Source organism: Prunus avium, chromosome 3 (genome assembly GCF_965620075.1).
Source record: "Prunus avium chromosome 3, drPruAviu1.hap1.1, whole genome shotgun sequence".
Taxonomy (NCBI): Eukaryota; Viridiplantae; Streptophyta; class Magnoliopsida; order Rosales; family Rosaceae; genus Prunus; species Prunus avium.
In genome coordinates, this window is record NC_142286.1 from 12281354 (window position 1) to 12305745 (window position 24392).

The window sequence follows — 24392 nt, forward strand, 5'->3', positions numbered from 1 at the left end:
GGCTGCTTTTGTTTTCTCAAGTGCTAAACGTGGACTATGGTCCTTTTCGTGCCTTGAAAATTCGTAGGAAACCACGCTTCACTTGTTGTTAACTATTTATTTTTTAAATTAACTCCCAAAAATTGATTGGAATTAGCATGAAATCTGTTTCTCACTCATCGCGGTATGTCTTATTGGTCCATCATACATTTGGGCTTCTCCTTTTTCTTTTTGGGGCATCAAATTATTATTTTTTAAACTTTTACTAATGAGGTGTTGAGTTTTGAACTTAAAACTTCTTCCACGTCGTTAAGAAACATTTTTATTTCTTAAGAATTAAATTATAACTTTAAAACTTTAAAAAATTTTAAAATTTTACAAATTATATGCATATACACACCAAAAGAGGTAAAGTAGATTAAGTGTTTATTTCATGAAATTCGCAAGCACTTAACGTACAATTAAAAGATTGATGCTTTTTTTCGGGGGTAAACTTCAATAAGAGACCTGAGGCCCAATGTATGTGTAATCTTATAGTGAGATAATCCAGCAGTCAAAAAGAGCTTTTCCCACTCTGCTTCACTACACTCTTTGCCATTTAGGTTGACCATCATCAACATATCCCACATGAGCTAAGTTTCAATTGATTTCTTATCCATCTTCTTATTATCTGCAGACACATTTATGTCCAGGATGATAACCTTTCCTCCTTCATTTTTGCTCAGAATTGCTTCTCTACTCTTCTTTAATATCTTCACACTTTCCTCATCACTCCAATCATGCAGAATCGACTGATCATTGGTGCCATGCATTAATTAATGGTTAATTACTTTAAAGTAAGACTTGAATTTATACTCACAACCACATCCATGCATAGAATTAGTGTATGGTACCTGCTTAATATACTTTGTACATGCACCGATTGAGATTTCAGAGGGACGGACTTGCGGACCACTAGAAACATCGATATTACCCCCAAATTAACCACCAACATAGTCCAAGCTGGTGTGGGGTTTATATAAAAGGGCATATATTATACATTTTGTCTAAGTTTCCAATGTGTTACTTTACATTCTTCAACAAGATTGTCTTTTCGTTTTGAGTTTTATTATTAAACTCCATAAAAATTCCTTAAATACACAACTTGAATTGAAAGCTAAGCAAAACACGGACAAGTTTAGAAAATTCTGCAAAGGCAAGCGTGAGATGTGTTTACTAACAACAAGGTAATAATTAAATTAGGACACTACTACACAAAAGGCAAAAGACGACGGGAATTCACCGTCGTGTATCCGGTTTTCAAACCTTCGTGAAATCGACCAACATCTTTTACAAAAGCAAACCACGACGGTAAATCCTCGTCGTTGTTAAAACAAACAACGTCATTAACAAATAACAACCGACTGCTGTGTATTGACAAATGAGCAAACAAATTGTCAAGGATAAGAATAGACGACCAATTTTAACAAACAAACGTCGTTTAAAATGTAACACATGACATATTTTGACAGAACATAGTTGCAAGAGAGGCATACCACGACGAAAACTAAAACTCACAGCTGTTACATATAACTTTCACGACACATGATCAAACAAGAAACGTGAAATACAATTATGACGTCTTTAAATAAACAACAGGCAACGTTATTGATGCATACTACGTCACCACTATTTATATAACCATCGTGAAATAAATTTTCCACTTCGTTTTTTCCATTAATGTTGACGTTGAAATAGAGGTTAGGGTCATTACTTACGACGCATGTATTTCTATATGTTGGCGCTAAAAACTGAATAGATGGAGATGAGTGCAACTTACAAGAGATGGACGATCGAGAGATCGATTGAATGTTGAATGCCGATTCTTCTTGTCCTTGGATGCTGATCCTGAATAGAAAGAAGTCGAGACTCGTAAGGTCTATGGAACCGGTGTGGAACCAGCCTAAGACCCTCCGATGCCAAAGTAAGTTTGTTGTTTTAAGAGCTCTTGCTGTTGACCATATAGAAGTATAAAAGTCAAGCTGAAAAGTCTTACCTCTGTATTGTAGTGGAGGGGCCTATTTATAGAGGGTATTTAGTATGCTCTTAGTGCTCATTTTCGATGTGGGACTCGTGGGAGGGCCTTCTGAGGTCGACACGAGTCTTTAGATATTTTGGGCGGGTACTTCGAGGTTGATTCTGTACAATCAGTAAGGGATGCCGATTGTAGACGAGTTGGGCTCATAATGGCTGTTCGCAGCTTTGAGACAATGCCATCGGTGGCCGATGCCGATTGTCCGAGGCCTTGGGTACTTGGGCGAGTTTAGTGGATCCACGTGTCGTCGTACGAGTGGAGGGTCAGATATGGTACAAACACTATAGATGACGTTGTCTTTAATGAACAACGTCGTCCGCAAATAAAAGACAGCCGTGTTTCAGAATTTATACGTCATCTTTAAAAACATGACCGTCATCTAATGTATTTGACACAGCAAAGTTTGTCAGTCGATCGTCGTGTAAAATTTTTAAACGGCATGATCTAAAAATAAACGACATGAAAAATATGTTAGGGTCATTACCTACAACACATTTATTTCTACAGTCGACGTTGTGTTTGATGGACAACGTCGTCATCATGTAAAAGACAGCTGTGTTTCAAAATTTATACGTCATCTTTACCAAAATGACAGTCGTTTAATATCTACGAGACGGCAAAGTTTATCAGCCAATCGCCGTGTGTTGGCTGCGCAAATCTCACGCCCTGGTGCTCGGGGCCGAGGGGATATGCGTCAACACGTGACGTCCTTCTTTTGGATGCGGTGCGGTTGTGCGCGGGCGTGCCAGTACGGTCTACCGTGCGTCGAGATGGTGATGCGGTTTGGATAAAATGGTTAAGTGGTGCGCCTGTTTGAGTTCGACTCCTAATCAAACGATTGTGGCCGAGAGAGGAACTGATCTCGGCCGTTAGGTTCACGGCCTGAGCTACAAGGCCGTTTAGTGGTGGTGTTGATGGTGGGTTTTGGGCGGTGCTCCGGTGCGTGGCTCAGAGAGCGGCGGTCGTATGATATATGGGGTGGATGAGAGAGTAACAAAGATGGTGCTCCGGCGGCTTGAAAATCAAGGGTCGTATGATATATTGATGAATGGATTTTCCTTACAATCTGTCACTACTCCTAGGAAAGCAAGTAAAGGTATTGAAAGTGCATTACAGGAAAATATAATTTGCTCCGTGGGAGGCTTTTGGTTTGGTGTTTGAACCCTTTGAATGTAGTTTGAGCTTGGTATTTATAGGAGGAGCTCTGGAGGAGTAATCGAGGCTGAAAATCTACATGGTGGAGCCTGATCAGAGCAAGTGGGTAGTCCAATTGACATTTGGGATCGTGAAGCATGGTGGTGTGACCCCATAAATCCCGGTAAATCTCGGCTGCCGCCCTGATCGTGGGTTCTACACCTTTGGCCATGGGAACGCATTAAATGCCCTGGTCTGGTGGTTGATGACCTGACCTCTCAAGTTGTAAGAATATTTGAGAGAATGTTTGCGCCTAACTACTCTGATTCCCTTCACCAAACCCTGACTTCAGTCACTTCCCATCTTCCCTCGTGCATTAAATGCTTTTTTGCGGCCAGTGGGTTTGCTGCAATAAACAGAGGCGTTACTTCATTAAATGAAGTGTGAGACCCTGCTACCATGTGCCGATGTGACCTTAATATCTTCGGTCGTGGCTCTTGCGTCCTTCGGCCTCGGCCGATAATACCACGGTCGAGAGGCCGAGAGGATTCTGCCTTCGAAGCTTTTCTTTTGTCTTTTTAGGGAGGCAAATGCCCAACGAAACGCCAAGTTTCAGTTCATGGGCAGGTGCTAGGGCCGAGAGGAAGTCCCTTCGGTCAGGTTTACGACCGAGATTTATTGGGCACAAACACCGTGTAAAATCCCTTTAACGACATAAGAATAAAATAAAAGACGCGGATATTTCCATATAACGTTGTTTTTGTAAAAGAACGACGTCCAAATATCTCTTTACATCGACAAATTTACCTCTGGATTTCAAATACCGTCGTGAATTGTTCTATTTCCACTTCGTTTATGAGATAACAAGTGATGTGGTAAGATTTAAGACGATGATTTTTGAGTTGATACAAACGAGTTCATAGTCTAAGACGTCGTCTTTTGTAACGTTCAGGTTAGATATCTCGTCTTTTAGACGTCAGTATTATGGGATTGGAGTCGTGTTATTTGTAATTACATGTTGGCTCTTTAGGCTTCTCCAACGTGATATCGTTAATAACTATTTCACAATACCGTCTTGGTTCTTCATTTTTACGTTGCTTTTAGACGTCGGTAAATACATTGCGGTCGTTGAATGCTCCAAAACGTCGTTTTTTAATGACAATTTTATTAAAACAAACGTCTGTTTTTCACATTTTTATCAGGATCGTCGTTTTTGTAATCTTGAACCAGTATTTTTTGTACTTATTGTTTTGTGGCCAAAACCTGCATAATTAAAGTGAAGAAAACACATTACAATTTATTACAAAATTAATGTCATACATTGCCGTTTAGGGCATAAGTAATTTCATAAATTACAAGAGCATCATTCAATCCATATATCTTCACACCCATCTCGAATATTTTGACTCCCAAACTCACCCACCAGTTCATCAAATGTGTCAACATTTGGCATCCCTCTAGTAAATGGCTCACACTCAATTCTCACATCACCTAAGATATCATCACCAATAACATCATTATATTCTCTATTAGGCATTGATAACACTACCGACCAACCACAATGCATCAGGTCGTCAACAAAAAATACTTGTTTGACTTGAGAAGCCAAAACAAATTTGTCATTCCTATGTCCAATTTTACTCAAATCTACAAGGGTAAATCGAAGTTCGTTGATTACAAGGCCAGAAGTACTATCTATCTAATCACACCTAAATACCAGGATTGTAAACTTTTGGTAGTCAAGGTCCCAAATTTCTTGAATGACACCATAAAAACCCATATTTGAGATAATTGAGTTTTTATCCTTGGCACTAGCAACTTGCATGGTACGTGCAAGTAAATAAACTCCACTATTTTGAACTGTCTGCACATCATCTTGTGACTTGATGTTAAATTTAACACCTTTAATAAGATACCTCCTATATGATGGCACTACCATGTTTGGACCAGCTACTAGCCACCTTAAATTTTCTGATACGCCATGATTGTCTTCCTCATTAAGTTCACTTTGAACCTGCAAATTAATCATATCTTAATTCAATCTAACATAGAAAGAAGAAAATTAAAAGTCCAATATGTTATTCAATAACATATACCTTGAAGCGTAGCCATTGAATGAAAGTGCTATTGTGCTTATCTTGCAGCCACTTTGTTCTCTTTCTAAATTTTAGATAAACGGTCTTGATGTGGATCATATGTTCCCTACATGACACGAAAAATTCAAGCATAATGGTCCCAAACATATAAGATAAACATAAGGAATAATTTAAAATGGAAACTTAAAGAATAAAACTCATACTCGATATAAGGTAGGACTTCCTCCGTATTCTCCAAGACATATAGATGTGCTTGGTTCAACAGGTCCCGATCAACTAAGCTCACTGTGCAACCTAATAATGGCTTTGAAACTCCTATCTTCTGACTTGATGGCACTCCAATTGTACTAATATCAGATAAATGTTCGGTGCAAAATTCTACAGCTTCTTCAAATTATCAAATAGGCACCTAAATATATGAAATGATCTCGTGACTATTTTTTTTTTTCAATAGAAAGGAGAGTGTGAAATGAATATTTGATAAGGACAAACCTCATATATATTGCAACCACAGTAGCCCCAATTTCTTCCATGCTTGGAAACTGTGTAATATTTTCATGCAAGATGAAGGTACTACGATCTTCACCAAACACCTCCTTCTCAATTGTAAAGGTCATAATCTTCTCCTGAGGCTTTAGTGTTGTTTCCACATAACGACAAAGGGATTGTAAAGAAGATGGCAACTCCAGCTTTGAATAATCTTGTACTTCAGTATTCTATTTTAAGAAATAAAGCAACATAAAGTGACGTGGTAAATCAATAAAAACGATGGTTTAAAGAAAAACCCATCGTCTGAAAATAATTTACACGACGGTAACAAAACATCGTCGTGGTGAAGAACTTATTACGTCGTATAAAAAAAAATCCGACGTCTAATTCAAATGCAAAATTCATATATATTGAATTTACCTTTTCAATTTGCTTTTCTCCACCACTGGATTTCTGTTTTAATAAATAAAGAGAGATATATAAGAAAGCTTGTACAAAAATTTAAAAATTCAATTAAAAACAAAACTCCCGTGGAAATTTAAAAGAAACGACGGTTTAAAGAAAATATCGACGTCTGAAAATTGAAAAACAAATGAAAAAGGCAAAGTTATGAGAATTTAACTTTTCATCTTGCTTTTCTACATCCCTGGATTTCTGTTTTAAGAAATAAAGAAATATATATAAGACAGATTGTACAAAAAGTAAATAAATTAAATTAAACCGTCGTGGTAAGGCATAACAGAAGACGGTATATAAGAATTACGGACGTCTAAAAACCATTAAACGACGGTAAATAATAAACGTCGTGGTGATTTATCTATTACGTCGATAAGGAATAAAACCGTCGTCTAAATCACCATGAAATTTTTCAGAAATCCAGATTCTAGAGTGTACCAGCCTTTTTTAGCAGAAACACAGATAACAGCAGTTGCAGAGAAAAAGAGTGTGTGTGAGTGTGTGAGTGTGTGTGTGTGTGAGAGAGAGAGAGAGAGAGAGAGAGAGAGAGAGATACAGAGAGTGGGATTGTGTCAGTGAAGATAGCTTGTAAAACAAGGAAACTAAATACGACAATAACTCAATCCTTTCCACCGTCGTGGTATTGCAATCCAAACGATAGTTTATTAATAAATGCGTTGTGGTATGTATTTTCAAACGGCGGTAAATGTAAATCGTCGTTGTGTTTTAATTCTAACAACTGTGATTCACAATAACGACGTCTAATGGCTTTTTGAAAAACAGAGAATTCAAAGTTCAAAGATGTTACCATTTCATCCTGCTTTTCCCCATTCGTGGCAGTATCATCCTCAAAATGTAGGGCTCTCACATCAAGAGCCCCAGAGCAGCTTGCTTTGTCCAACATTGGATTTTTGGGGCTTTGCTCTTGACCTTGGATTTGACAGGGGTTAGTTTTCAGTTTAAGCATGCTTGGATCAAAATTGAGCAAGAGTTGGGAAACCTGACTCAGCAAATTTTCCCTCTCAGCTTCTACCAATTGCTTGGTTCTAGCCTCCATCTTTAAAGTCTCTTCTCTTGATCTAGCCTCCATCTTCAAAGTCTCTTTTTGAAGGACAAGTCTTACACTTTCATTTAATTGATCGGCAAACTTTACCCTCTGTTGTCTAGGTAAATTGAAGTATTGCCTAGTGGAAATCCCAGCCCCTACACCTCTAACTCTCCTTGGATGCTCGAGACCCAAAGCCCTTGTCAACACATCATTATTTCCAAATACAGTAAGAGTGCCTTCAGGGACTTGTTTTTGCAATTCATCCTAACACAAAGACACATTAAAAAGTCAGCATAAGAAAACACACGACGGTTATTTATAAAAAAAATGACGTATTATAACATTTCATACGACGCAATAACATAACAATCGACGTAATCATACATTTCTCACGACGGTGCTTAACTACTGACGTGGTTAAAAGATTCAAATGACGTGAATAATAAACCACCAACGTCTTATGATATAATTACAAAAAACAGAGTAGTGATTCCAGATTCAGACCTTCAGGTGAAAATATTTTAGGTTTTCATTTACTAAAAATGATGTTATTTAAAAAATTTCGATGTAGTAATATTATTCACACGATACAAAAATATAACAGAAGACGTAATAAGACTTATCACAGCAATACAATTTAATAAAAATTTAAAACAGAGTGAGTAGGCTTACAATTAATTTTGCTTTCTCTGCAACCTTTGGATCCAGGATGTTACCGTGTTTGTCTTCTCTAGCTTTCTTCCATAAGGTAGATCGATCAATTTTTGCCCCGGGCATGGTTTCCTCCAATTGATCCTCCAAACTAGCATATCTTTTTTGAGACAATCGATGATTGTACTCAAGTTTCTCCCTCCTCTGTGCTTGTTCAAAATGCACAGACACAAATTTTTCGAATAACCTTGAAGCTACAAAGGCATCCCAGTCTGCTTTCTCTATGAATTTATATAGTTCAGGGGGTTGGCTTAATTTCTCCTTCTCCTTGATGAATGGAAGGATATGATGCCTCGTTAGTGTAGACTTGAAATCCTTCCATTTCTTGGCAGCAGAAGATAACACCAGTTTCTTGCCCCCTTGACCTACCACAAAAGCCATGTCAACGGCTTCCCAAATCTGCTCTTTTATATCCTTGAGGATTTCAGCCCATTTCTTGTCCACAAGTGGGACTCTGGAGCATGCCAACACACCAATGTAGGACTGCATCTCAGTATGTGCAGGGCTACATGGTTTCCCCCTTTTATTGTACTCAACAACTGGCTTGATTTTCTGATATTTTCTCTTCACAACAAGGGGCATTGTGCTTATACCCCGACTTGACTTTGGCTCCTCAAAAAATGTTGTCGTGCTGCCTGGTTCTGTCTTAGTAGATGAAACAAACTTCATCTTCTTCGAGGACTTGGCTTGAGGATTTACAACTTTAAGCTCCTTACATTCATTTTTATTTCAAGCCAGAGTCCTTACTTTGGTCTTGAGAAACCATGGTTACAGACAAATCAAACCTGCAAGTGAAAATATTTCAGAAAAAAATTAAGAAAACACACGACGGTTATTTATAAAAAACGACGTATTATAAAATTTCACACGACGCAATAATATAACAATCGACGTAATATACATTTATCATGACGGTACTTAACTACCGACGTGATTAAAAGATTCAAACGACGTGAATAATAAATCACCGACGTCTTATGATATAATTACGAAAAACAGAGTAGTGATTCCATATTCAGACCTTCAGGTGAAAATATTTTAGATTTTCATTTACTAAAACGACGTATTTTAAAAAATTTCGACGTAGTAATATTATTCACACGACGCAAAAATATTAAGATACCATCGTCTCTACAAGAGAAAAACAAAAAGAGAGAATTGGTTCTAGACCCTTTCTTTCTTTGTCTTTGTATTTTATCAAATTTGGAAAAACGTAAAATGATTTTCAACAGAAAAATAATTAAAAAGATTTTCAAAACCAAAACCATGGTTCAGAGAAATCAAACCTGCGATTAATATATCCTAAACAATCAAATAAAAAAACGACAGTCATTTTAAAAAACAACGTAGAACAACTTTTGTTGATGCTCAAAATGGTAGAGGGTCAACTTAGAGAAAAGGGGATTGTCTTCAGTAGGGAAAGCGGCTAAGACCTTCGGTAGGACAAAGGGCTAGGACCTTCGGTAGGGAAAAAGGGCTAGGATCTTCGGTAGCTGGATATCCTACAGAAGACAAAGTAGGAGAAGCAGTCGTTAAGCTTTGGACACCGGTGTGGTGCCGGCCGAAGCCTCTCCGATGCTTAAGTCAGCTATAAGTGGTAACTTTGGCAGAGTAACGGTAAAAGTAAGAAATTAGTTACCCCTTTTGTCTTGGGTACTATTCCCTATTTATAGGGAGGTGAAAATGGAAAGCTTGTGTAGATTTCCGATGTGGGACTTTGTGCAAGTCACTGTGGTGGTGACACGTGTCATGGGGATTAGGTTCGGCAGTCAAGAGCTTCGGCAGTCGGGAGCTTCGGCAGGTGATGTGTACACTGCCAAAATGGCACGGACCCACAAAAGCCAAGACCTAGACCACCCCGGCTTAAGCCCACCTTGCTTCAACCTTAGTGAAGCCTTGGTGATGTGTACACTGCCTAAACGGCACGGACCCAGCTATCCGAACTTACGGTAATGGACCCATCTCTCAGAAATCAGGTGCCTCAGCTCCAATTCCTAGCTTCGCCAAAATCGTGACTACATACCCAAACTCAAGCAATCGATCTGGCCACCCTTGCCAAAACGGCAAGGGTCGAGCTGAACAGACATGAACTCACAGAAATTTTTCCAATTCACCTCGTCTCCTTCAACATGGAGAGTACCGTTCGGCAAGTCTGGGATCGGAAATTCGTGGGCACTCACGAGCATGAAAACTAACCAAAAATGATTTTTGTCGAAGTGTTTTCGTGATGGATGAATGACTTCCTTTGCCAAATGGCAAGTCTTATGAAGGAAGATAATCCACCTTACTCCCAAACCCTAACCTACACACGAATGGGCCAGCTCCAATCCTCTCTTCCAAAATCCTACTTACCAAATCTCAAATGGCCAAACTCCTCAAGTATACACCAAGAGCTGAGACACGCAACAAAACAAACATCAAATTTTGACCCTAGACACCCTTGCCGAACGGCAAGGGCCGTGCAGAAGAAATAAGGGTCACCAAAAAAAAAATAATGCATATATATATCACTTTACTCACGCCCACTTGCCGAAGCTATGGTGACCCAAGTCCAATCCTTGCCGCAAATCAAAGGGCCCAGCACAGGAGCTCACGCACACCGACTTAAGCCCTTGTTAAACCCGGGAACCGTAAACGAACCTGAAAATGCCCAGCCTGGTGTCGAAGTAGGAAGAACAACCGTGACGCCCAACTTGCTTCCTTGCCGAAGGTAAACATGGCCCAGCTTACAGCCAACAACACATGCAACCCAGGTCCAAACTCGCAAGACAAAAATTCTCACCTTGCCTAGGCCCACTTGCAGCCTTCCAATGGCCTAGCTCCAAAATCGGAAGGCTCAAACCCTAAACCCCTTCTACGCAACTTCTGGATAACCTTTCCGAACGGTAATCACCGTGCTGAGGGAGGAGAGCCTCGTGGCAATCATTCGTATCTCCCACAAATACTCTCTTGCCAAAGGTATAGGTGCCTGGACCCAATTGTTTGCCGACACAAAAATCTCATGCCCCCAAAATTCTCCTAAAGAACCTACCAAGCCAAGAGGCGCTGGGATGAAGACCAACCACCCTTGCCGAATGGCAAGGGTCGTGCAGAGGATAGAAGGCAACACACCTCTCCTTTAACCCAGCTCCGGATCTCAACCTTGGATCGCAGCTATCCCCCTCCGAATCCTAAGCTCATGAAGCCCGGATCCACAACACTCGGAAGCCTAAGCCCTTTGGCGCCAGCTCCTTGCCGTGACCTAGATGCTTGGGCTCATGAAAAATCCTTTCGAATGGCAGAAGCTGGGACCTGTCCGAAATTCCTACCCGAAGATGTGAAGCACTCAAGACTACCCAGATGCCAGGACCAGGACCCTCTTGCCAAAGCCAAAACTAGCTCTGACTCTATAAACCGCGCGAGAGGGGGGGGGGGGGGTTCCACTTTTTAACTTTCTTAAAACCCTGGGCCATCCAATTTTGAACCTTCTCAAACCCTGCTGAGGCACTAAAAGCCCAGCCCCATCTTTTTGTTAGGAGGCCTACTCCTATCCTGGGTTCCTTGCTAAAACCCCAGCTCACACACGGCTCCACCTACCGAAGGCCCAAAAGACCCAACCTCTTACGGCAGCTCACATAAATTCTTTTTTTGTGCAAATATGCCCAGCCCTATCTTGCACAAATCAACCTCAATATTAGCCGTACATGGCCCTTGCCGATCGGCACCTTGGTCCCCGCCTAGCCCAGTACTCAGGCCTAGCCAAATCCGCAACTAGGCTCCTTGCCGAAGCTCTTATGGCCCAGCTCTTGCTAAAACACCCAAGCTAAGCCCACTTGGCCCGGCCCTTTCTAGGTGCCCAGGCTTCTTGCCGAAGCCCTTGTCAACCCTAGCTTCCTTGCCGAACGGCAAGGAGGTGGAGAAGGAAAGGAAGCTTACAATTTCTTCACCCACCAAAAAAAAAAATTAAAAATAAAATAAAATTAGAAGCTGAACCTGCCGAACGGCAGGCAGCATGCAGAAGGTTTGGGGGACTACCCAATGGCTGACCAAGCCACCAAAAAAAATATAAATTAAATAAAATAAATTTTTTTGGCCTAAACCAAAAGGCTTGACACTTGCCTAGCCTAGCACCTAGGCCATACTCTTGAAGCTTGACGCAACTTCTAGATTGCCAACTTGGGGGACTAGGGACTGCCCCACGATTCCTACTGAATGGGGAATGCTCAGTCATGATTATGCAAAATCTTACAAGTTCCCAACCCAGAAGTTACTTCTTGACCGCGAACTTGGGGGACTACTGTTTACACCATAATCAATCGAGCATGTCCAGCCTCAAAACGACTAGCACCAAGGCAGACATGCCTTCTCCCCTACCGAAGGAAGGCACTCTTCCAAGGTGCCAGACACCTACCGAAGCTCCCGACTGCCGAAGCTCTTGACTGCCGAACCTAATCCCCAAGAAACGTGTCACCACCATAGCGACTTGCACAAAGTCCCACATTGGAAATCTACACAAGCTATCCATTTTCACCTCCCTATAAATAGGGAACAGTACCCAAGACAAAATGGGTAACTAATTTCTTACTTTACCGTTACTCTGCCAAAGTTACCACTTATAGCTAACTTAAGCATCAAAGAGCCTTCGGCCGGCACCACACCGGTGTCCGAAGCTTAACGACTGCTTCTCCTACTTTGTCTTCTGCAGGATATCCAGCTACCGAAGGTCCTAGCCCTTTTTCCCTACCGAAGGTCCTAGCCCTTTGTCCTACCGAAGGTCTTAGCCGCTTTCCCTGCTGAAGACAATCCCTTTTTCTCTAAGTTGACCCTCTACCATTTTGAGCATCAACAACTTTCACACGACGCTAGGATGACTGACGAACCGTCATGGTCTATTAAATCTAACCACGTAAATAAGAAGCCACCGTCGTCTTATTTAGTTGAAGTAGAAGAAACAGAGTAGTGTTCAAACTTGGAAACTTTCCTTCTTTGTTTGTATATTTTATGAAACTTGGAAAGAAGTAAAATGATTTTCGCCAGAAAAAATGTAAAAAGATTTTCAAAACAAAAACCTATATTCAAAACAAAAATGATATGCGCATGCAAAACATGAATAAAAATAGGGAGAAATGCTTACCTTTTTCGTGCAATGAAAGTTTTCTCTCGGAGTTTGGTGTTTCAATAAAAAGACAAAGACGAAGACGAAGAGGAGACGAAGATGAAAAGTTTTCTCTCGGAGATACAGACATAGCGCTTTGAGAAGGAAAAATGAGAGAAGTTTGAAATTTTTTCTCGAGTTTGGAAATAGTGCAAGTGTAGGTCAGGTAGGCGAAAAGTTTAATATATTAACATACCGTTTCATAAAATGACGCGATTAATAGAAAGCGCCCTAGTATCTGACATTATATGACGCTATAGGTTTCCACCACCCTAGTACATTGGGTTTCAAAGACCCCTAGTTTTCCTAAAACGCCGTGTTTATATCTAATTACACGACGATATTTTCTTCAAAAAGATGTAACCCGTCATTTTCAAATTTACACAACGACCTTATACTCAATAATAACGACTTTAAAGATCTATACAACATCGTTTTAATTATGCATACCGACGTGTAACTTTCTTAATTACACAAGAAATTAGTTTTTCAAAAAATGACAACGTCGTTTTTTATATACCGTCGTTGTTAATTACATTTATACAACCTCAGTTTAGTTTAAAAAGACGTCTATGTTTTCATTTAGACGTTGCTAATTTTAATATAACCGACGTGGTATAAAAGATTATTTTATAAATAAGGGTTTTTCAGTCATTCTTTCGCTTTCATTTTTCAATTAGGGTTTCAACTTCTTCTTGCCCTTGGCCCTATCTCACCTCTCTGGAGGCACCTCACCTCTCTGTCTCACCTCGCTTTCATTTTTCAGTTTGGATGTTGATGTGTGTGGGCGTTTGTGTATCTGAAAAACACAAGCACGCACACATCAACAACTTCTAAAAAATTGTCTTCCTGAAAGCAAATGTCAGTTAGCAAAGACACAAACACGCTTTCATTTTTCAATTTGGCTGCGGTCGTCAAATTTTAGAGGCAAATGTTTTGGATGTTGATGTGTGTGTGTCTTTGTGTATCGCAAAGACACAAAGATACACACATCATCAATGTCTAAAATATTGCCTTTGTGTGTTGGTTCGATTATGATGAGGAACAGAGTTCATTCTGGTAAGACTTCACTTTAATTTGATTGTGACGACGGTTTTCTATATAAACCGTCGTGGGTTATCACAACTCTTGTCATACTGTTTATCTACCGCTGTAGGAAAAAAAATCCAATAAATAAATCTTAAAAAGCAATAAAAATTAAGACGACGGTTTATAGATAATGATAGACGTATAAAGTTAATTAATACGACAGTATTTTTAACTCCACGATGTGGTAAAAAAAAATTATACGTCGTTAATTGAACAAACCGTCGTGGTTAGTACAAATTATGCGGACAATAGAGTTATAGATACCTTCATAGTACACTGTAATTAAAAAGTCGATAACTTTCTCTTTACCGTCGTGGTAAATTACTTTAATATGGCGAATTTTTTGTAATTTACCGTCGTCGATTCCTTTGAATTTATGCGTCGCTGACTAAGAAAATTTGGTCGTTTTTATTCATGAGTTAACACGGCGACTGATTTTTAAACCATCGTCTTTACTTTCTACGGCGGTGACTTAATAGCTGCAGTCGTTGTTTTTAGGTTCAGATTTTAACTCGGAATAAAACCTTTTTAATAAGACGACGCTTTTTTAATTTGGTGTGTCGTGTTTTAAAAATATCTATGCGGATCCCGGTTTTTTAGGTGTTTAAGTTATGTATCTACGACGGGTTTCTATTACCGTCGTCTTTTAAAACACAACGATGGTAGATCAAAAAACCGTCGTTGTTTTCTGGTCGTCTTTTGTGCTTTTTGTAGTAGTGGGAAATTAAGGAATAATAAAAATGAGAGAAATAATTGAGTTTTATAATTACCTTGAGGAAAATTGCATTTGCTGGGGGTATCTTCTCAAACATGTCTCCTCCAACAAAATCCAAATTGTGAGTCCCTTGCAAGTTTGCAACAACATGTGGTTGGTCAAAGACAGTGCAATTAATGTTGGGGAAGGCCTTGGCAATGGCCTTGGCCATGGTTCCTGTGCCACCTCCAACATCAACCAAGGAATTCAAACCCTCAAAAACTCCTTCACACTCTTCAACCACTGCCCTTGCCAGCAGCTGAGGGTCAGCCTCCATTGCTTCATTAAACAAGCTACCAAACTTTGGTTGCTGAGCAGCCAAACCCCAAAAAGGCCTTCCATGTGCCATCTCAAATGGGGAAGCTGGATGATCATGATTTCCATGATTGTTCATCTGGCACCAAGTGCCCATTAGATGAAATGGATCTGTCATTACTGGATTAAGAATCATAAGTACAAATTGTGTGGTGCTTAATGGACCTTCCTTGAGGAGAAGCCTGGAAGCTGGTGTTAGGCTATACACCACAACAGCTTTTTCCTCCTCTTCATCATCAAGATCCTGATGAACAATATTCTCATTGTGGTTATAATTGTTTGGAAGAAGTGGTTGCTGAACTTGCCGTTCTTGTGCGAAGAAATTGGAGTGGACAAGGATTCGAATGAGGTGAGCAATGAAATGAGCTTTCGAAGGGTGGATATTGAGGCCGGAAATGAGATTGGAAAGGGATATGGGTTGGCCATGGTTGTGAATCACATCTGGGATGCCTAATTGAACTGCACACTTTAATGACATGGAGTTTATGAACTGGAAGATATGATTCCACACATGAGCTTGAGCTTGAAGAAGCTCATGGCTAGTAGCACTCACTTTACCATTACTCAAACTCATTTATCTAAGTGTGTAGGTTTATATGTGTAGCCCAAGAACACCGATGGCTCTTATTTTAAGTCTTCTATACTGGGAATCTGCTTATACTGTCGTTGCCGACGACACAATCCACATCCCAATTATTTAAGTAAAGGTTTTTATCACAAATAGTCTCTGAGGTTTGCCAAATTATCACCTTTGGTCCTTTTTATGTTTTTTTTCTGGCATTATTCGTTCCTTATGTTACACCCCACACATCAATTTGGTCCCGTGGTCAAGTTCCGTCAGAATTTTCCGTTAGATTGTTGACGGGGACACCATGTGGATTAAACAATGTTTTAAATATTTTGGGTTTTATCACAAATGGTCCTTGAGATTTGGGAAATTATCACCTTTGGTCCTTTATGTTTTTTTTCTGACATTATTTGTCCTTTATATATTTTTAAAAATAGTTTAACATTAAAAATCTTTTAGAACAAAATTAATAATAAAAAAAGAGAAAATTTTTATAACATAATTTGTTTTTTTATTAAAATCCACTTGACATGTTATTATTGGACATGTAGGCTCCATTTACATGTCACGTCAAATCCATTAGGTTATGTTGAAATTTCTGTTAAATTGATGAAAATTTCAATAGAACCTAACGGATTTGATGTGACATGTATGTGGAGCCTACATGTCTAATAATAACATGCCAAGTGGATTTGAATAAAAAAAAGTTATGTTTTGAAAATTTTCTCTCTTTTTAAAAATTTTTGAAAAAAAATATTTTAAATGTTGAACTATTTTTTAAGAGTAATGCTATTTGGACACACAACATTGACACACTTAGTGACACCCGCTGATATGTCAATGTATCATTTGCTCTTCTTTTCTCCTCGTTTTCTGTTCAGCGAATGATACATTGACACATCAGCGGGTGTCAATATTGTGTGTCCAAAAAAAATGTATGTTTTGAAAATTTTCTCTTTTAAAAAAGATTTTAAATGTTAAACTATTTTTTTTAAAAACATTTCTTCATTTAGATCCACTTGACATTTTCTCATTCACTATGTGTGCACGACATATGTGTGATGTCAGTAATTTAACAAAAAAATTAACGAAATCTCATGGTGGGATCAAATTGATGTGTGAGGTGTAACATAAGGACCAATAATGTCAGAAAAAAAAAATATAAAGAACCAAAGGTGATAATTTCGCAAACCTCAGGTACCATTTGTGATAAAAACCCAAAATATTTAAAACATTGTTTAATCCACGTCAGCAATCTAACGGAAAATTTTGACGGAACGTGACGGCGGGACCAAATTGATGTGTGAGGTGTAACATAAGGGACCAATAATGTCAGATAAAAACATGAGGGACCAAAGGTGATAATTTGCAAACCTCAAGGGCCATTTGTGATAAAAAAAAAAAACCTTAAGTAAATAATACTAGAAGGGGCCGTACGTATATGCTAATATCCTATGCATGTGCAGAAGGTTACTGTAGATTGAACTTTGAAGTGGGAGGGAGAAATTGACAAAGTGAAGTTTCATCTAATATTATGTGTATGTAATACTATATATATAATATGTTCTTCTCCTTCAATAGTAATTATATTCTCTCCTTACCCAGAGAAGAAAAACTCTTTCTCTCGGTTCTCTCCTCTATCCATCTTCTTTTTCAAATTTGGAAGCACGAAGAACCACAAATATTCAGAGATATTAATCTAAGTTCTCTTCTAACCCTTTTTATTCATTTTAAATATATATCATTACTTTTTAATCAAAGTAAGCAAAACACCCAACTCCCATTGCAGCCAAAAAATAACCAAACTCCATGGCACCACACCAAGAAGGTTTATGAAGCATCAAATTATAGAAATTTCTAGAAATTGAGGAACCAAAAGAACTCTTACAATTGATCCAAAGCTAATAGTTAACAGTTTGTTGGCTTAATGACTGAGATAGTGGAGAAATACCCAAAACATGTGGTTGTTGCACTCTGAAGTCTGAATTGAGGAATACGCAAAGCCATATATAGTAATCCAATAGTACTATTAAGTTTTCAAGTCATAATTATCCAGAGATTCAGTTTTAAAGTTTAAGAACAGATAGTCATCCAAAAGGATGAAGGACAGGCAGTGTGGTAGGCTAAAGTTTGAGTTTCCACTCCAAAATTAATTGACAATAAACGAAGTAGCCTAACTCTTTATAAACCCATATAAGGTTCCTTAAATTTTCGATATGGGACAAATACTGAACATTTTTAACATAACTATCATTCAAAATGGTTTCATCTAACGACTAATCAAGTGGGTTATAGTTTGTGTCAAAAAGCGTCTCTTAATTCTAACCCTATATACATGTTTATTTCGGGTTATGTGCTTGATTTTTAAATATACCTAAGATGATTTCTTTACATATTAATTTGTGTATGTAGTAACTATAGTCTGAATGCCTTTAAATTCTAAGTACGTACGTGACTGTATGTACATGTTTGTAATATGGAATGAGAATGATAGGTTATCGAATGTGTGGTTTAGGGTATTGTTCACCCGTTTTTTGGTCTGTTCCTGTGATGATAGGGTAAAGTTCCCCATTGGCTTGAAAACCATTTGTGGTCAACAAGTCAACTTTCTTTTTGTGTATGAGCGTGCCACTGCTAGCAATTTAGAACCCTAGAAGACTTCTAAAAAATAGATAACTTGTGCCTCAAGTTACTGATTCTAAACAAGAAATTGTGAATTTGGGTGAGGAATATCTCCCAAGTAAGTTCTTTTTCTTGCCTCAGACTGGTGAGGACTTTATAATTTTTCACAGTACAGAAAACTGGTAGTTTTAGCCAAAACAAAAGCTGGAAAATGAGTTCAAACTATTTGAAATAATAAACATAACCTATCTACTGAACAAAAATTAGAACAGAGAAAATCTGCCAAGTTTGGAGAGGCAGAAAACTGGGCTTCGACTTCTATCTGTTTTGGTGAATCGGGTTGGACTGGACTCATTTATATTGGGATTGCACGTTGGTATCTTCAATCGATGATTTTCAATTGGAAATCGATACCAATGTCGAAATTGGCAGAGCTTTAATCTGTTCTGGCCATGGAGAGGCCGGCTGGTGGGCAGAAAAGGTGTTACTTCAACCTGAGTTGAGAGGAAGATGGCTGGATTGATGATTGCTGGCTTGGAGCTGCACCTCAGTACTTTGTTTGCTTGATTGTGACTTAAGGAGAAGCTATTCTGGCAATTCTGAGCACTCGGAAATTTGTAACAAGAAAAGTCTTGTTTCATTTGTGAAAATGTTTCTCTAGAATTGGAATGAACCAAGTTCTGGTTGTTTGGTTTGATTGCTTCAAAGTCTGAAGGTTTTTTGAGACTCGAATGACTTTGTTCTTTCGAATTTGTCAATATGGTTTGAGAGTTTTTGTCTTGATTGATTTTTTGGCTGTCTTTCAATTTGTTCACCTCCTTTCATATTTATAGAGAACTATGAAATGAGAGTTTCTTTTATTTTTAAAACTTTTAAAATTGGGCAGCAGATCTTTGAAAAGATTTTCCTTTTCTCTAATGCCCCAAAAAAGGGGAATTTAATGTTTTGGCAGAGCTGGAACCATCAACAGTCAGATTCTATGGTGGTCTTTTCCTAGCTTTCCAACTCCCTTGTCTCCTGCTTTATTTCTTGAAAAACACATCCTGTTTCAATCTGTTTCAACGTAGAGCCCTCTATGAGTGTAGAAGGGCAACTTGGCTGTCCTTTCCTTATGTTTATTTTGAATGGTTTATGGGGAGTGTTCTTCTGGCAAACCTGCTTTCATTAACTCCCCATCACTTCCTAGTTGAGATTTTTGACTTTCCCCGTCTAAAATTGATACTTAGGTGACGAGGGGTAAATTTAACTAAACAAACAAGAAACAACAACTCAACAATCAAGAGAACACACAGAGCATGCCACAAAGTACCTGCAGCCCTAGAAGATTACTAGTGACAACCTAGGCACTCAGAAGGACCCATCAATCTAGGCATCCCCTGTGCTAGCAACAACTATGGTGAAAGTGTGTGAAGTCATCATTATCAAGTAAACAGCAAACAGCAGATATAGATGACTAGTCAACCACCAAGAACACAAACCCAGAAAAATTTACAGATATGCAAAACAGATTTTGTTTACCGAGAAACCCACCATTGGGAAAAACTGGGAGTCATCAACCGACTAGGGAATCCACTAAGTAGAAAAAGATTCTTACAAAGGAATACAAGCAAGCTCAAGCAAAACCTAGATCTATTTAGGAAGATGAGCTTTACCTCCTTTGTGCAATCTTCTTCTCCATCTTAGCAAAGCTTGAAGCTCAGTTCTTCATGGCAATGGCAGCTCCTTCTCCAGCTCGTTCATCCCATGGCACTAGCTTGCAAGCTCCAACTCAAACCGAAACCAAACTTTGGATTCAAGGGAGAATGACCAAATTTCTTCAAGAAACCATACTCTTGAAGAAATCAGTCGTGAATCCGATCTAGATCTAAATGAGAGAATGATTTAAAAGGCTAGATGCAAATTCATATTTCAAAAGCAGTTTTTCAAAAAGAAATCAATTAGAAAAACTCATAGATGAAATATATGGTTTACTCTTGAGGAAGAAGAAGAGAAAGATGGCAAGCCAATCTTTCCAAAACTTCCACACAAAAGAGACGGCTTCCAAATGAGGAATTCACTTGCCTTTACAGACAAAAGAATCCCTTAGGTCAGACTGACACATGGCAACAGAGAGAGAAAAGAGAATAGGACAAAACAGATGGTTAACCAGCTGGAAATCCTACAGAGCAAGGATGACTAGTCATAATTTATGAAAACAGTTTTAATGCATGATATGCAATGCATGATTTTACCTTTGTCAAATTGCTTGAACCTCCATAGGATAGATGAGAGTTAAGAACACTTAGAGATGCTAATCTTAATCTAACCTTGAGCTTGATAAATACATATTAAAGTCCTATTACAAAATTGTCAAGGGAAGCCAAAAGAATTAATCAAAATTCATACATTAACACCGTCACATGGGCCTTTCTTTGGAAGAGAGACTTTCCATAATATCTGCTTTTGGATTTGATTTGATCAACAGTGGTGATTGATTCTTTTGGGTTTTTGGAGATTTTTGAAACTGAGCCCATTTATGTTTAATTGGTTCTCAAAGGTCTGGGCTTTCAAAAACCACCTGGGCTGATCTCTGCATCTTTAACCATCTGGGTTGATCTCTGCATTTAAAAAAGAAACAAAACAAAACCCAACAAATCCTTCTTTTGATATGGGCCTTTGCCAAATTGTCCTAGCGCGCGGGATTTGGGCCCAAACAATGCCCCTTGAGTCTGAACCGTTTGAAACGGTTTTCGACTTAATGATTGGCCATTTTAATGACGCGTGCCACTTTTTGCTATTGCCTTTAGCCCACATCTGCCTACTCCTCTAGACTTCGTGGGGAAATGGGTGATTTAACGGCTACTTTAATCTAGGCAACCCTTCTCCTTCCACGATCTTCTTTCTAAGCCTCTATAAGTTATTTGGTAGATGATGTATGAAGATTTTATGGATTCAGATCTTGCCAATAACTATAAGATTAATTTTATCAATCTAATATTGCTTGCATGCATCACTGTATTTAACAGTTGTTGATGCTCAAAATGGTTCGGCCAAGATTGAGTCCAACTTAGTGATGAGCTGTGGTGGATGAAGGGTGAAGGTGAGGACCTTCAGCATGTGTGTGAGGACTTGGGCAAGCGATAAATATATGAAAGACAAGATATATGTGGTTCACCCTTAATGAATGGGATACATCCACGGAGAAGATGTTCTCATTATGATAATATTTGTTTACAGTTGTACAAGGGAATTAGACCCAAAAGATAAATGGAAGAAGGCCTAGGGCCTAAGGTACACAGCTAGGAATCTGAAGCCCAGGGGTCAAGTCCCCAAGTCCGGAGACCCAGGACCCGAAGGCCAGACTAGCAGGAGAGTCCTCAAGAGAGAGCCCCTTTCTAAGGGAAGAGTTATCTTCTTTTATAGGTGAGGGGGAGTCTCCATCTCTTGTAGTTTTCCGATGTGGGACTCCTGGTTGCTCGGTTAGTCACAGTACCAACAGTAGTTCCCCAAGTTCGCGAGTAAGAAGGTACTTCTTGTTTAGGGATTTGTAACTTTAAGTGCACTGGCCGAGCAACACCGTAGTTCATCTTCCAAGTCGTATAGTGCACTATCCCCAGTCCCCCAAGTCCCCAAGTAAGAAGGGCAGGTTCCCTTTTTTTTTTTTTTTTTTTGGTGAAGCCTTCTCCTAGCTTCAGCATGGGCCTCCAAGCTTGTGTACGGAGCTTGGCCTTAGGAGTTTGTTTTGGAGCTGAGCCTTAGTTGGAGCTGGACCTTTGGGCTTGAGCTTGTTCGGAAAGGGGCCGGGCTTTGGGCTTCGGCAAGGAACAAAATAAGAGAGAAATGGCTAGGGTTCAGCAAGATCTATTGGAAATGGGGTTTCAAAAATTGTTTGGCAAGCGCCGTGTAGCTGGAACAGATCCTGCCGAACAGTAGGGGTCATTTGAAATTTTTTGAGGCCTCTCGGAGGAGCATGAAGGCTTCGGCGGCTCAACAAGAGAGTGGTTTGGGTCTGGCGCAAGCTGCCTTGGGCTTCGGCAGACCTTGGGGCTGGGCCGCGTGGGCTCAGGGCATGGGTATTGGCTGAGCCCTAGTTGGGCTTCGGTAAGGGCATAGTGGCATGGCCTAGGGCCTTAAGCTTTGACCGGATATGACTTTGGCTAGAGTTGAGCTTCGGCAAGAAAGTGTTGTTAGCCATCTGAGCCTTCGGAAGGGGGCCAGGTCCCTTGGATATTGACATAATTTGGAGCTGGGCTCAGGAAGAAAGAGAGTGAACCTTCAGCAGGGCTTGGGTGTGTCTGGGCTAGGCATGTGTCGTGCCGTTCAACAAGGGGCCATGTGGGCTTAGGTTGAGCCTAAGGCAAAGGGAATGCTAAAGGCACAAGGGTGCCGAAGGCAGAGGGGTTTGCCAAATGCATAAGCTTGCATGTCGCAAGGCAATGTGCCTAAGTACGGGGGTGCCAAAGGTGTAAAGCTTGCGTGTCGCAAGGCGATGTGCTTAGGCAAGGGGGTGCCGAATGTGAACTTAGGCACTGGGTTGCCGAAAGTGAGCTTAGGCACGGGGGTGCCGAAGGTGAAGGGATGCCAAAGGCGACACAAAGCTTGCATGTTGCAAGGCAATATGCTTAGGCACGAGGGTGCCGAAGGCATAAGACTTGCATGTCGCAATATAAAATGTCAAAAGTCCACGGGGTGCCAAAGGTGCCAAGCTTGCATGTCGCAAGAGGAAGTGGCGTAGGCACGAGGGTGCCGAAGGCATAAGACTTGCATGTCGCAATATAAAATGCCGAAGGGCATGGGGTGCTGAAGGTGCCAAGCTTGCATGTCACAAGAGGAAGTGGTGTAGGCACGAGGGTGCCGAAGGCATAAGACTTGCATGTCGCAATATAAAATGCCGAAGGTCCACGGGGTGCCGAAAGTGCCAAGCTTGCATGTCGCAAGAGGAAGTGGCGTAGGCACGAGGGTGCCGAAGGCATAAGACTTGCATGTCTCAATATAAAATGCCGAAGGGCACGAGTTGCCGAAGGTGCCAATCTTGCATGTTGCAAGAGGATGTGGCTCTCTGATTGGGTGCCCACTGCCTTGCCGTTCGAGAGGCAAATAGGCCGTCTTAGTGGGCTTTCTTTTGCTGTAGGCAGATTTTGCACGTGGCCTAGCCTTCCTGTTGGCTTTGGATTTGAGTCTTTTGTAAGACTTTGACAAAGTGGGTGTCTTCAGCATGTTGGTGTTTTGATGACTCCTGAATGCTTCGGCACAGGTAGTGCTGAATGGTTAAGGATGATGATTGGAGGGGTGCCGAAGGGCACTGAAGAAAGGGAGAACGATAGAAGCCTTTTGTGTAGATTCCCACAGATGGCGCCAAACTGTTGATGCTCAAAATGGTTCGACCAAGATTGAGTCCAACTTAGTGATGAGGTGTGGTGGATGAAGGGTGAAGGTGAGGACCTTCAGCATGTGTGTGAGGACTTGGGCAAGCGATAAATATATGAAAGACAAGATATACGTGGTTCACCCTTAATGAATGGTCTATGTCCACAGAGAAGATGTTCTCATTATGATAATGTTTGTTTACAGTTGTACAAGGGGATTAGACCCAAAAGATAAATGGAAGAAGGCCTAGGGCCTAAGGTACAAAGCTAGGAATCTGAAGCCCAGGGGTCAAGTCCCCAAGTCAGAAGACCCAGGACCCGAAGGCCAGACTAGCAGGAGAGTCCTCAAGAGAGAGCCCCTTTCTAAGGGGAGAGTAGTCTTCTATTAGAGGTGAGGGGGAGTCTCCATCTCTTGTAGTTTTCCGATGTGGGACTCCTGGTTGCTCGGTTAGTCACGGTACCAACAACAGTAATATTCTTACCGGGGTCGCTGTTGTACCACTAAGATTATTGTAATATATATTCAATGTTGATACATAATAATTGATATGGAAGATCATAATTAAAAGACTCCAATG

At 40.0% G+C, this 24392-nt stretch overlaps 1 pseudogene; it reads right to left on the reverse strand.

Annotated features, from left to right (window-relative positions):
- Positions 1-440: 440 nt before the first annotated feature.
- Positions 441-15866, reverse strand: LOC110764431 (trans-resveratrol di-O-methyltransferase pseudogene; annotated as a pseudogene).
- Between the last annotated feature and the right edge of the window lie 8526 nt (positions 15867-24392).